This window comes from Balaenoptera ricei, chromosome 10 (genome assembly GCF_028023285.1).
Source record: "Balaenoptera ricei isolate mBalRic1 chromosome 10, mBalRic1.hap2, whole genome shotgun sequence".
NCBI classification, from domain to species: Eukaryota; Metazoa; Chordata; class Mammalia; order Artiodactyla; family Balaenopteridae; genus Balaenoptera; species Balaenoptera ricei.
In genome coordinates this window covers 69,826,639-69,841,554 of record NC_082648.1, presented here as the reverse complement: position 1 = coordinate 69,841,554, position 14,916 = coordinate 69,826,639, and the positions used below count along the sequence as shown (strand labels likewise).

The 14,916-nt window shown below is 38.7% G+C and overlaps 1 protein-coding gene across 1 annotated transcript in view; it reads right to left on the bottom strand.

The window, feature by feature from the left end:
• The window catches only part of TMTC2 (transmembrane O-mannosyltransferase targeting cadherins 2), a 1,049,079-nt gene that overhangs the window by 933,251 nt on the left and 100,912 nt on the right, over positions 1 to 14,916 (bottom strand). The gene's annotated exons all lie outside the window — the stretch shown is intronic.

The window sequence follows — 14,916 nt, the reverse complement described above, 5'->3', positions numbered from 1 at the left end:
AAGAATGGTCTGTGTAGAACGAGCTCTGGGTACTAAAGTTGCAAGACCAAAGAGGACCGTGGGCTGCCTGCCACATCTCCTCCCGGCTTGGCCCCTTTCTGGCTGGACGAGTGGCTCCCGGGACCGCGATGAACACTACTGCAGCGCCCCCTGCTGCATGGCAGCCACAATGCATGGAAAACAGACCTGTAGAGGTCTGAGTCCCTCCCTCCCCCCAATACCTCGGCCATAGCTCCAAAGGCAGCACCTAACCAGCAAGCTCTCCAAAACGGCGGCAAGAAATTGAGCCCCCCGGATGTCTGGCAGTGGCCTGAAAAGCAAATACTGTGGTTTGGGTGTCTGCAAAACAAAGCAACATCTTTTCCTGATTTCACAAGGAAACCTATGTATTCACTGGTGAACTGATGAATATTTATTATACCTATTATGCCATGCACGAAGGGCCCATTTTTGTGCCCTGGGAAAGACATAAGTAAACGCACATAAGAGGGAACTGTATCTTTAAAGGCAGAGACTGATCTTTTACCTTTTTTTTTTTTAACCCCATAACCTCTGCTCACTGTCAAAAAGTTTTTAAGATCATATCAATTGGCCCATCAAGGTCCTCTGTGTCCCTCCACTGCACTTACATGTTGATACTGGATCCTAGGACACTGGAAGAAGGGCACCCTCCTCTAGAATCAGATGCTTGAGTTTGCGTCCCCACTCTGCTCTTACCATCTGGGTGACCTTTGGCCAGTCACCTAACCTCTTTGTGCCTCAGTTTTCTCACCTATAAAACAGTGAGGATAATAATACCTATCTATGGGCACTATTATTATGAGGTGAAAGTAGTTAACATGTGTAAAGCACCTAGAAGCGTCCTAAATGCAATAGAAGTGGTAGCTGTTTATTACTACTACTACTACTACTATTATTATTATTCTCTCCGACTCCCTCTTATCCTTTAGGTTGTCAACTAACACCTAGGTGTTTACCTCCAAAACATACTCCCATCACATCCACACTGCTCCAGTCCTAATCCAAGCTACCCATGTTCCCTACACGGACAAATGCAGAAGCTTTCTAAGTGCTCTCCTTACCCCTACTCCTGTAGTTCTCACCCCTCGCCAGTCATAACTTCAGGTATTAGACAGAGGATTCTTTTGAAACCCTATGATCTCCCTGCTAAAAGAAAATGTTCAATGATTTCCTGTTATACATAAAATAAAACTCGAATCCTTACCACAGCTAGCCAGCCCTTCGTCTGGCCGAATGACTCTCGCCCATCTCACTGTGCTCCTGTGTTCCAGCCACAGAGACGTCCTGCTCCTCCGGAATCTACACTTTTCTTCCCCCCTAACGTGGAATGCCTTCTAGCCAGACCTTCTCCAGCTCCTTCTCAGCATTCAAGTCTTAGTTCAAAGGTCATCACAGGAAGGCTTTCCCAGCCCACACTTTAGGAAGTAGCCTCTCCCCCAGCAATCTCTATCCCATCAATCTGCATTATTTTCTTCATAGTACACATTAGTATCTGGAATCACCACCAGAATTGTGGCTCCAAGAGGCCAGGGACCTTATCAGTCTTGTTTTCCATGTAATGCCCAGCACCTATAAACATCTGGACAGGTAGAAGAAAAAAAAGTTCACAGTTAATGTACAAGTAAATGTGCTCAGCAGAAACTGTAGAACCACTGAAAATCCACGAATTTTCATCATGAGAGAATAGGGTAAACGGATTAACTGTCAATGTTAAAGATAGTAAAGTATTAACAAAGGAGCGAGGGAGGAAGTAGGTTAAAACTTCTTAAGAACGCATTGACTCTTCAGGAAAGTGGGAGTGGTGGGAAGTCACAGGCGGCTCCCTTCAGTAATTAAGAGGAAGGACCCAGAGGCAAGAAAGCTTGAGAGAGATGTGGGTTCAGCCTGCTGAAAGCTTGTAAGCATTTTCCAGAGCTGTCTTCTTTCTCAAGGAGCCAACAGATTTAAAGAAATATTTTCTACACTGCTCCCTCACCTCCTCCTTTTCTCCTCCCCCCACCCCCCAACTCCTCTGAACTAGAAGCACAGGAGACTGAGAAATGCCGCAAAGTGGCACGTCTTGCCATCCCTGATGAATGGAAGGCTGAAAATCCAGCTGTATTTGAGAAATCCAGTTGCTTTCAACAAATTTTCCTACTATAATTTAACGTGGGTCTCAATATTCTTCCAGGGCATTAAGCCTTGGTCTCTTTCGCACCGCTCTCCAAGGGCTGAGAAGCAGCCAATGCCTGCATTTTTGACCTTCCTTGAACAACTTTGGGGGGGAAATCAGATTAAAGATGTAAGGATGTCATCACTCTCCTGGCAGATCATTTCAAATCTGAGGACATTGCTATTTAATTTATTAAGGTATACTTACCCATTGTGAGATTGCTGCCTGGGTTTTGAAAAAAATATATATATTTTTTTTAATTAAAAAAAAATATATATATATACACACACACACACACACACACACACACACACGCATATATATTCTATTTAAAGCTACTGTTTCTCTCCACAGATGAAGGAAATTAGGCTGACTGAGTTGAGTTTTCTACCTTAGACACCAGACTGTCCAAAAAAGTGCTAAGCCTTTATTTTCCCCAAGTAGGTTCCACACATCTGCTACCTCACCACTTCCTCAGTGAATTATTTTTTATAGTTGCCCCGACCTACCCTGCATTTGTTCTGCATTTCCAGCCCTTTGTTGTAGAGTTCATACCTTTGCAGTGCCAGCTCCTTGGGGTAAAGATTTCCTTATTTGCCTAAGACATTTTTAGTTTATTGTGCAATACTATCTTCCCTTTGGGTGTTGCATAAATATTAACTAAAAATCCACATCTGGTCTTGGTTGTCATTTCTATTTGTCCTAATATAATTTCTCTTTGAACAATTCATTTGTAAAGTGTGCCAAGGGTGAAATGTGGTACATAAATTCTCCTGCTGCCTAGAATGCCTTTTAAAGTGCCCACAGATTTGGTTATTTATGAACAGAAGATTTGCACCTCTTCCTTGCTCTCTCAATTCTAAAAATGTACCAGGCCAAAGTAATTACAATCTCCCATATGTTTTGTGAAAAGGTATCCAAGAATCTCCTGCTAAAATCTTAACAGATTGACTAGGAAGCAGAACAGCACTAGCCCAGCAGGTGAAACTGCCTGTTTAGGGAGGTCAGAACAGAGCTCTCTGCTGGGGGACTTGTAAGCTCTGGGCTTTACTCAGGAAATAACCCTGCAGGAGAAAAACAGCAGAGCGTGGATGAAATGTGGGTCAGGGAGCTGAAAGAGGCACCAGGGCTGCTTGGTTAACTAATGACAGTAAATGCATCGGCTACACATGTTACCTTTCGATGTTTCCCAGCATACCTTAAAATGCTACCCTGTAGACATACAAATGTAACATCGCTTTATCCCCAAACTTGCGATCCATAACGAATATAATTAGGACGATGCAACCATGGAAAGAGATCCTGTCGCCTCTGCCACAAACCCAGGGCTGTTAAGAACCAGCTGCTACTAAAATAAAGATCACTTTAAGAATCTCCCAGTCTCCCAGCTTCCAATTCACAGGGTGTTCGGGTGGAGGAGGAGAGGAGGCGGAAGAAGAGTGTAGAAATAACATGTTGATAACCAGATATGGATAATTGCAGAGATGATGAGGCTAATGATAGAATTCAGAAACTCAATCAAGAAAAGCAAGGACAGTCTCCTTCATAGAATCTCTCTGAATACATTCACATGCACTGGTATAAACAGTGATCAAAAATATTCTAACGGCTTGAAAATGGCACAGAATTTGGGTAACAGAGTTTTGATAAGCCTCAGATTCTGTAAAATAAAAGATAAATCAAAGAGTAGGTAGAAGACTAGTTTTGAGGTGGACCTTAGGTAAATTAACCAGTTATTCATGAACATTGCCTCGATGCTTAGCCCAACATGGACTCTTCAGAGCCAGCATCGTCCAGTAGAACTTTCTGCCAAAGTGGTTTTACACCTGTGCTCCCCAGTGTGGTAGCCATCAGCTACATGCGGCTACTGAGCACGTAAAGTACGGCTACTGTGACTGAGGAACTGAATTTTAAATTTTGTTTAATTTTAATTAATTTAAATGTAAATAGCGACATTGGCTAGTGGCTACTACATTGGACAACACAATGAGTTCACTTAAAAGCCAGTTGCCTACTCCTCCCAGTGGTCAAAGCTTTAGCCTGGAACTTCCTGTTCTGTTCTCCTCCACACCCACATGTGACGTGCTTTTATGAAATAGCTACCAGCTATTTCATAAAATACACTTTTTAGGTATTAGGCATTTTTTGGAGCACAATCTATGTTCATGATCTCATTTAATCCTCTCAATAGCCCTGGGAGATAGGCACCTTTACCACCATATTTTACAGATAAGGAAATGGAGGCTCAGAGAGGTTGATAAATTGTCTGTAGTATTACAGTCTCTAAGTGATGGACCTGACATTTGAATATATGTCTTTTTTTTTTTTTTAATATTAGAGTTAATATAATCTCTCTCTCTTTTTTTTTTTTTTAAATATTTTTTTATTTATTTATGGCTGTGTTGGGTCTTCGTTTCTGCACGAGGGCTTTCTCTAGTTGTGGCAAGCGGGGACCACTCTTCATCGCAGTGCACGGGCCTCTCACTATCACGGCCTCTCTTGTTGTGGAGCACAGGCTCCAGACGCGCAGGCTCAGTAATTGTGGCTCACGGGCCCAGCCGCTCCGCGGCATGTGGGATCTTCCCAGACCAGGGCTCGAACCCGTGTCCCCTGCATTGGCAGGCAGACTCTCAACCACTGCGCCACCAGGGAAGCCCTGAATATATGTCTTTTACCTGCAAAGTCTATGCTTCAACTGCTACTCAGTGTAGTCTCCCATTCAAAAGGCCATATCCCCATTAGGATCTATTTCAGGAAAGGGAATTCCTGGCTAGAACCAAGGTGCTTTGATTAAATTCATATTCTTCCTGCTCTACTGTCCCTCAGAAGATCCAGGATAAAATACCGTGGAAGTCTTTCTTTGTCTACACTTTTGCCTGATTTTTCCCAAATCTGATATAGATACCTGCAAACACTACACTCTAACCTGTGATAGAAATCCTCCCCCATAAAATATACACACACACAATACATTTTTAAGAATAAATGTATTCAAAGCATGCATAGACTTTTTCCTAACATAATCCACACCATCTATGAGAAAAATAATTGGGATAAGCATAACCCAAACTCCGACACAATAATGAAAGTATTAATGTAAATTAAAATTTGGAAAACCAAGTAAAACATTTATAAAAGTGACTTAATATTATTATATTAAAAACACCACTACAAATTTGCACATCATAAAGCATGTTTAATCCACTTATTATTCCTATTAAATGATTAGAAAGTCTATTTGCAGTTTGGCCTATTCATCTAATAATAAATGACTGAAAATCAATGCATTTAAAACTTTTGCAATAGATTTAATTAATTTGCCCGTTTGAATGAATAAATAGCTTAACATTTATAATACTTTATTTAATAATCACAAGTAGATTCCATATATATGTGTTAGCATACTGTATTTGTTTTTCTCTTTCTGATTTACTTCACTCTGTATGACAGACTCTAGCTCCATCCACCTCACTACAAATAACTCAATTTCGTTTCTTTTTATGGCTGAGTAATATTCCATTGTATATATGTGCAAAAAAAAAAAAAAAAAGGTCATGAAGAACCTAGTGGCAAGACGGGAATAAAGACACAGACCTACTAGAGAATGGACTTGAGGATATGGGGAGGGGGAAGGGTAAGATGTGACAAAGTGAGAGAGTGGCATGGACATATATACACTACCAAATGTAAAATCGATAGCTAGTGGGAAGCAACCGCATAGCACAGGGAGATCAGCTCTGTGCTTTGTGACCATCTAGAGGGTGGGATAGGGAGGGTGGGAGGGAGGGAGATGCAAGAGGGAAGATATATGGGAACATACGTGTATGTATAACTGATTCACTTTGTTATAAAGCAGAAACTAACACACCATTGTAAAACAATTATATTCCAATAAAGACGTTAAAAAAAAAAGATTATGGGATTATAAAATAATAATAATAATTACAAGTAAATAATATATTTATGGCCTTACATATAGCCTTCCACCATCCTGTATTTTTCTTTCCAAATGTTCTTTATCTCTTTCATCTTTCTTTTTGTCCTTTTCATTCTATTCTTTCATTTTTGCATATTTTGCTCCAACAAAAGAATTTAAATCTCAGTGCACAAAACAACAGTCACCCTCCCACATGTGAAGATCTTGCCCTGAGATATATAAACTAATAAGAAAACAGGTTGTCTGCAATGGTAGATTCGAAGTTAAGACATTTATTTTCTTGGTACTCAGTTCCAGAGAGGCAGTCCTTGCATTGAAATGAACAAATGATGACAACACTGAATTAATCATTTCCAAGCTGAGCACCAATGGGAACCTGGGTCAGGAGCCTCTCATTCCTCTATACCTCCTGCCTGAAGTTAATCACATGCTAGGCTGGAAGGTTATGATCCACTACCTTTGATAATTTTGGCCAAGTGTCTCCCCCGATTTATACTGCAAACGTGTGACACAGGCAATTACTGATCTGCTTTCTGTCAGGAGAGATGGATTTTCGTTTTCTAGAATTTTACATAAATGGAAATAACACTATGTACTTTTTCAGGGGTGAGGGTTGCTATCTTCCACTAAGCATAATTATTTTGAAATTCTTCCATGTTTTGTGCATATTAGTAGTTCATTTCTTTTCATCTCTTTCTCTGAGTAATATTCTATTTGTATAGCTATACCACAATTTGTTTATCCATAGATCTGTTGATGAACATTTGAATTGTTTCCAGCTTTTGGCTACTACAAACAAAGCTGCACTGAACATTTATGAGAAGCCTTTGTTTGGACATAAACTTTCATATCTCTTGGATAAGTACCTAGGACTGGGATGGCTGAGTTTTTTGATTGGTAGTGTTTAATATTTTAAGAAACTGCCAGACTTTTTCCAAGATAGTTATAACATTTTACATTCCCACAAGCAGCTTAAGAGAGTTCCATTTATTCCACATCCTTGACAACACTTGATGGGATCAGTCTTTTTAATTTTAGACATCCAACTAAGTGTGTAGTAGTATCTCATTAAAGTTTTAATTTGTATTTCCCTAATACTAATGATGTTGAGCATCTTTTCATATGCTTATTTTCAACCCATACATCTTTGGTGATATGTCTGTTCAAGTCATTTCCTCTTCTTCCCCTCCTCCCCCTCCCCCTCCTCCACCTCCTCTTCTTCTTCATTGTTGTTAGCTGCTTGAGCAACACAAATTTATTAGCTCACAGTTTTCTGGTCAGAAGTCCAGCATGACTCAACTGTGTTCTCAGTTCAAGGTCTCATTTGATGGGAATTAAGTGGTTTAGACAGGTGAGCTCTCATATGGAGGCACTGGAGAAGAACTCACTTCCGAACTCATTCAGTTGTTGGCAGAATTCAGTTCTTTGCAGTTGTAGGACTGAGGTCCCCATTTCTTTGCCTCTTAGCTTTTATTTTTTTTTATTTATTTATTTTTTGGCCTCACCGCGTGGCATGTGGGATCTTAGGTCCCTGACCAGGGTTCGAACCCATGCTCCCTGCAGTGGAAGCAGGGAGTCCCAACCACTGGACTGCCAGGGAATTCCCTGCCTCTTAGCTTTTAGAGACTGTCCCCTTCCTTCTCACGAGAACAGCAGTGGTGCTTGGGGTCCTTTATATCCTTCAAATCTCTCTGCTTTTTTTTTTTTTTTTGCCCATTAAAACAATTACACTGTTTTCTTCTTACTGGATTTTGAGAGTTCTTTATTCAAAATATAAGTTCTTTGTAAGGTAAGTAATTTGCAAACATTTTCTCTCAGCCTGTGGCTTGTCTTTTCATTTTCTTAACAGTGTCTTTCAAAGAGCAGAAATTCTTAATTTTGATTAAGTTGAATTTATCTTTTCTTTTCTTTTTTTAAGATCCTGTTTTTGGTGTTGGATCCAAGAAATGTTTGCCTATTTCAAGGTCACAAAGATTTTCTCCTGTTTTCCTCTAGAAATATTGTAATTTGTGGTTTTAGAATTAGATCAATGATCCATTTTGACTTAGTTTTTATATATGGTATGAGGTATGGCTCAAAGTTTGTTGGTTTGTTGGTGGTGGTTTTTTGGGTGTTTTTGTTTTGGGGTTTTGTTTTTGGTTTGGTCCTTGGATATCCAATTGTTCCAGCACAGTTTGTTAAAAATTCTGTTTTCCGGGCTTCCCTGGTGGCGCAGTGGTTGAGAATCTGCCTGCCAATGCAGGGGACACGGGTTCAAGCCCTGGTCTGGGAAGATCCCGCATGCCGCGGAGCGACTGGGCCCGTGAGCCACAATTGCTGAGCCTGCGCGTCTGGAGCCTGTGCTCCGCAACAAGAGAGGCCCGCGCACTGCGATGAAGAGTGGTCCCTGCTTGCCGTAACTAGAGAAAGCCCTCGCACGGAAATGAAGACCCAACACAGCCAAAAATAAAAATAAATAAATAAATAAACAAAAGTAAAAAACAATGCGTTTAAAAAAAAAAAAAATTCTGTTTTCCTCACTGAATTGCCTTTGTATCTTTGTTAACTGACATATATGTAGGTCTCTTTCTGAACATATAATCTGTCCATCGATCTTTCTGTCTATTTTTATGCCAATATCAAACAGTCTTGAGTACTGAAGCTTTATATAAGTCTTGAAATTGGGTAGTGTAGTTCTTACAACTGTTCTTTTTCAAAGTTGTTCCTTACCTCTATTTAATTACGAAATTTTTAATTGTATTTCCCTTTGTTATTATGAGCCCTTATAATTGGCTCTTGTTTTCTTTTGCTTCTTCTTGATTTATTTATTAATTATATTTATATGTTAATACGTGATTATGTATATGTGGGCATTTAGGTATGTAAATGTATCTGTTTCCTGAGTGAGTTTCTTTGAATGAGAAGTAGAATGAATATTTATGGTCTATGATACCAGTTAGTAAAATGGGCAGCGCATGATTAAGATATGCAGGTATCGGGCTTCCCTGGTGGTGCAGTGGTTGAGAATCTGCCTGCCAATGCAGGGGACATGGGTTCAATCCCTGGTCCAGGAAGATCCCACATGCCGCAGAGCAACTAAGCCCATGCGCCACAACTACTGAGCCTGCTCTCTGGAGCCTGCGTGCCACAACTACTGAGCCCGCGTGCTGCAACTACTGAAGCCTGCGTGCCTACAGCCCATGCTCCGCAACAAGAGAAGCCACCGCAATGAGAAGCCCGCGCACTGCAACGAAGAGTAGCCCCCGCTCACCACAACTAGAGAAAGCCCGTGAGCAGCAATGAAGACCCAATGCAGCCAAAAAACAAATAAAATAAATAAATTTATAAAAATAAATAATTTTTAAAAAACTTAAAAAAAAAAGATATGTTGGTATCACTCCTTCTAAGCAATATCCTTAAAATATTTATTCAACATGTATTTTTCTCTGTGTTCCAAATGAAAAAATTATTGTACACTTTGAAAGTGATACAACACTTTAACGTAGCTGGGATTATCACTCATATCTATACTGTCATTGGATTGCACTAATCACCAGCTTTCACAAGAGATAAGTGATTTAATGGATATAGTTACAAGGGTTTTTTTCCTAGTATTTAAATTCCCTGCCCCCCTCACACGTTCATGCCAACAAAACATTTCCCATTTTTCTGTGGTTCCTGTTCTGTCATCAGTTTTACTTTTGTGAGGTTTCAGAACAAGACAACATCTTTGGAAACATCTTACAGTGTCTAAACTTTAGTTGTAAATCACTGGTTCTCAGCGAACAGCATATATCATGTTTTGTACTCAGTTTCACCCTTTCGGCTGACAGGATCTACAGACCTCAGTCTCAGGGTTATTGCACCAGGCCCCCTACTTACAGAAGCAGGCTACAAAAATACGCATTTTGAGACAGGCTGATTCTGACCCAAAGGGACTTTTGAGTTGCAATTCAAGGGATCAATCATCTTTACAGCTTGCCAGTTATGAAAGGAATCAAATATGCATTACATTCCAATTTATTTCAGTTGTGATTTTGTATCCCTAATGGATCAGAGCACTAGGCAACTGCCTGGCTGACTCATCTTTTAACCTGGCTCTGGGTACATGTGACAATTCCACTGCCCAAGTAACACTACCAAAAGCCAAGAGCTGCGGCTGCCCGCATGTATGCTTCTACCTTGCTTGAATATGTTGTTTTTCTTTATCCTTCCTCCTCGTCTCCCTTACTGTCTCTCTTACATACTGCCAAATTAAACTGGGTTTCTGATGTAGGGACAGAGAAAAAAAAAAAGTGCTTATATTTGTTGAGCATCTACTGTCTACCGGCACTATGCCAGCTATTTCAAATACACTAGGTAGCTTAATTCTCTGTCTCACCAGATAGGTATTGTTATTGTCTTTTCACAAATGACAAAACCGAGGGTCAAAGATACCAAATAACTTATGATAGATGATGGCACAAATAGTAAATGACGACCCAGGATTCTATACCATGTCTGTCTTGTTCCAAGAGCCTTTATTTTTTAAAAATTGTATACGATGTCCATTTTATTAACAATATTGAGAACCATCTTCAGAATGAAGTGACTTTTTCAGATTCTCTCTTTCTTTAAGCCCCTTGTAAGATGATGAAGAACATCTTTGGGGAGGACTTCAAAGTGTTTTCTTTGCTCTGCTGAGATTTTTGTGAAATAATGGAATCAAAGGAGATAGACTCATGGGCCATGCAAACACAACCACGTTTAGGTTTTGCACAAATAAAAAATGAAGGCAAGTCCAGATGGCTACTGAATTTGGGGCAGGATATGAAGAATTTGGAATATAAAAGATAGAAACACTAGTGGGAGTGAATTCCTACAGAGAACACCAAGAAGCTAAGATTCATTCTTGACAATGCTATATCCAATAAGGGGCTAATGTCCAAAAATACAAAGAACTCATACAACTCAACATCCAAAAATCCAAATAACCCAATTAAAAATGGGCAGAGGATCTGAATAGACATTTTTCCAAAGAAGACATACAGATGGCCAACAGGCACATGAAAAGATGCTCAACATCACTAATCATTAGGGAAATGCAAATCAAACCACAATGAGATATCACCTCATACCTGTCAGAATGGCAGTATCAAAAAGACAAGAATGTGGAGAAAAGGGAACCGTCTGCACTGTTGGTGGTAATGTAAACTGGTACAGCCACTATGGAAAACAGTAAGGATATTCCTCAAAAATTAAAAATAGAACTATCATACTATCCAGCAATTCCACTCCTGGGTATTTATCCAAAGAAAACAAAAACACTAATTAGAAAAGATAAATGTACCACTATGTTGTTCACTGCAGCATTATTTACAATAGCCAAGATATGGAAGCAACCTAAGTGCTCATCAACAGATAAATAGATAAAGAAGATGTGAGATATATTTATATATATACATATTCCATTGTGTATATATGTACACATATATGTAATAATATAATGAGATATATATTATACATATGATGGAATATTACATATATTACACAAATATGTAATAACAATGCGATAATGTAATATAATAATGTAATAAATAATATAATAATGTAATATAATAATATTACATTGTGTGTATATATATACACAGTGGAATGTATATACATGTGCACATACACACACACACACACAATGGACTATTACTCAGCCATAAAAAAAAAGAATAAAATCTTACCATTTGTGAAAATATGAATGGACCTAGAGGGTATTATGCTAAGTGAAATAAGTCAGACAGGGAAAGACAGGAACAATATAATTTCACTTTTACATGGAATCTAAAAAACAAAACAAGTGAACAAACATAACAAAACAGAAACAGAGTCATAGATTCAGAGAACAAACAGGTAGTTGCCAGAGGGAAGAGTGGTGGGGGGAGGAGAAAAATAGGTGAGGGAGATTAAGAGGCACAAACTTCCAGCTGCAAAATAAATGAGTCATGGGTATAAAATGTACAATGTGGGGAATATAGTCAATAACTATATAATATCTTTGTATAGTGACAGATGATAACTAGACTTATCGTGGTGATCATTTTGAAATGTATAGAAATATCTAATCACTAAGTTATATAACAGGAACTAACATAGTGTTGTAGATCAATTATACTTCAAAACCAAACAAACAACTCATAGAAAAAGAGATCAGATTTGTGGTTACCAGAGGCAAATGGTCGGGGAAGTGGGGACTGGATGAAGGCAGACAAAAGGTACAAACTTCCAGTTATAAGATAAATTAGCAGTAGGGATGTAGTGTACAACATGATAAATATAAGTCACGCTGCTGTATATTATCTATGAAAGCTGTTAAGAGAGTAAATCCTAAGAGTTCTTATCACAAGGAGAATTCTATTTCTTTAATTTTGTATCTATATGAGATGATGGAAGTTCACTAAACTTATTGTGATCATCATCTCACAATGTATGTAAGACAAGTCATTATGCTGTACACCTTAATCTTATACAGTACTGTGTGTCATTTATGTCTCAAAAAAACTAGAAGAAAAAAAAATTTATTTTTTTGGCCACGCTGCGTCACTTGCGGGATCTTAGTTCCTTGACCAGGGATTGAACCCGGGCCATGGCAGAGAAAGTGCACAGTCCTAACCACTGGACCGCCAGGGGATTCCCAAAATATATATATTTTTTAATTAATTAATTAATTTATTTATTTATTTATTTTTATTTTTGGCTGTGTTGGGTCTTCGTTTTTGTGCGAGGGCTTTCTCCAGTTGCGGCGAGCGGGGGCCACTCTTCATCACGGTGCGCGGGCCTCTCGCCGTCGCGGCCTCTCCCGTTGCAGAGCACAGGCTCGCAACGCGCAGGCTCAGTAATTGTGGCTCGTGGGCTCTAGAGCGCAGGCTCAGTAGTTGTGGCACACAGGCTTAGTTGCTCCACGGCATGTGGGATCTTCCCAGACCAGGGCTCGAACCCGTGTCCCCTGCATTGGCAGGCAGATTCTTAACCACTGCGCTACCAGGGAAGCCCCCCAAGATATTTTTTAAAGAAGCCATTTCAGGCAGAGAATGGACCAACTCTCACTGTTGGAAGTTTTATCTCTCAATCTAGTATTGAGAGCCAAGTGAGGGGATGTCACTCTGCACAGATAAACATCAAGAAATACCTATTTAAACTCTTTCATAGATAGAGAAAAATTAGCCTTTTACCTAGAGGCCCAATACAGACATTACAGAATACAACATATACACAAAGATGTACTAATTACATTTCCTATCTCTTCATCTTATTAAAATCACCTCTTAAAAATATTTTTTATAACAGAAACACCAGGTAACAAAGAAGTAAAACTTGGCTATCCATCCTTGGAAAGCATTCAAGGTTCTGGAAACAATTACTCAGTAAAAGTGACTCAAAACAACAAAAAAAATTCTTAATAATATGTATAGATACTTTTGGAAAAGTCTAGAACTGTATAATATTAAATAAAGGATCATTCATGAAAAGTGATGCTGAGAGTGGTTGCCAGGGGCTGGGGGGAGGGGGCAATGGGGAGTTCCTTTTCAATGGGTACAGTTTGTCATGCAAGGTGAAAACATTCTGAAGATCTGCTGTCTTACAATGTGCATATAATCAACAATACTGTACTGTACACTAAAAGATTATTAAGAGGGTAAATTTCATGTTATGTGTTTTTTACCACATTTTAAAAAAGAAAGAGATGTTGGGAAATCAACTTTAAGTGATAATTAATGAATACTTGCAGAGTACCTCTTTTAATGCCATTTCAAGTTGTCAGATACTATTGGAATTAAGAATTACTATTCACTGTATATGTTTTTTAATGTTACCCTACTAAATATATTTTAAAAATATACATTACAGCATATCTCTGTAACACCAACACTTATTTCAATAAGCTGATTGTTGGCAGAATTATTTCAGCAAAATAGATCATGTATTTAGAGGAAGATTAATCTGTTTACTATTCTTCTAATGCATTTAGCAGGAAATAATATGAAACTACAGTTAAAATCAAAGTGTTTGCCTGAATATCAGATAGAGCTATCACCAAAGTGGATTTTTAGGAGAGGTCATTTCCTATCTCAGATCAGTCAGTGGAGCTAAAATATTATTTAAGATAGGACCTTTTCAGGAAAAACATCAATAAAAGTAGCTTCCATTTCCTCTGATTCACTAATTGCCACTTGTTATTAGAGTGCCGAGCCTCCAGATCTAAGTGGCTACTTGGCTCCTTGATTATGCTTCTCCTGTGTCATATAAAAACAAAAAAGCCTTTGGAATGTAAAAGTCAGTAAGAACAGGCAAATACTCCACTCTCCTTGCCAGTCCCTTGAAGTCCAAATTCCAAATCCAAAGATCTTTTCGAAACCTCATATAACATCAGTATTACTGACAGAATTGAAAGCCATCTTTTGAATGTAACCTAGAATTACTTTTCAGGACATGAAAGAATATACCTTGTCTTTCTTTAAAGATCTTGTATTCAGAAATTTGCATTTTCATGGACAGAGCTGCTCCATGGATCAGCTTAGTTTCATAATAGAGATATGTTTTTATAGTTGGTACTAAAAATGCAGCACACAATTTCAGCCATTCAACATTGTCAAAAAAGCCATCCATGTTAAGGAAATTGCAAACTCATGAGACCCCAGATTGACTCACAGGGAAAAGCAGTTTCAAGAGTCTTAAGATGTATAATAAAGATTTTACAAAATTGATTTTATAATATACATTCACTTAAACTAATGAAAACTTGTATAATATTTTAATAGGAAATTTACTCATAAATATCAGGTCAAACTGTCATCAT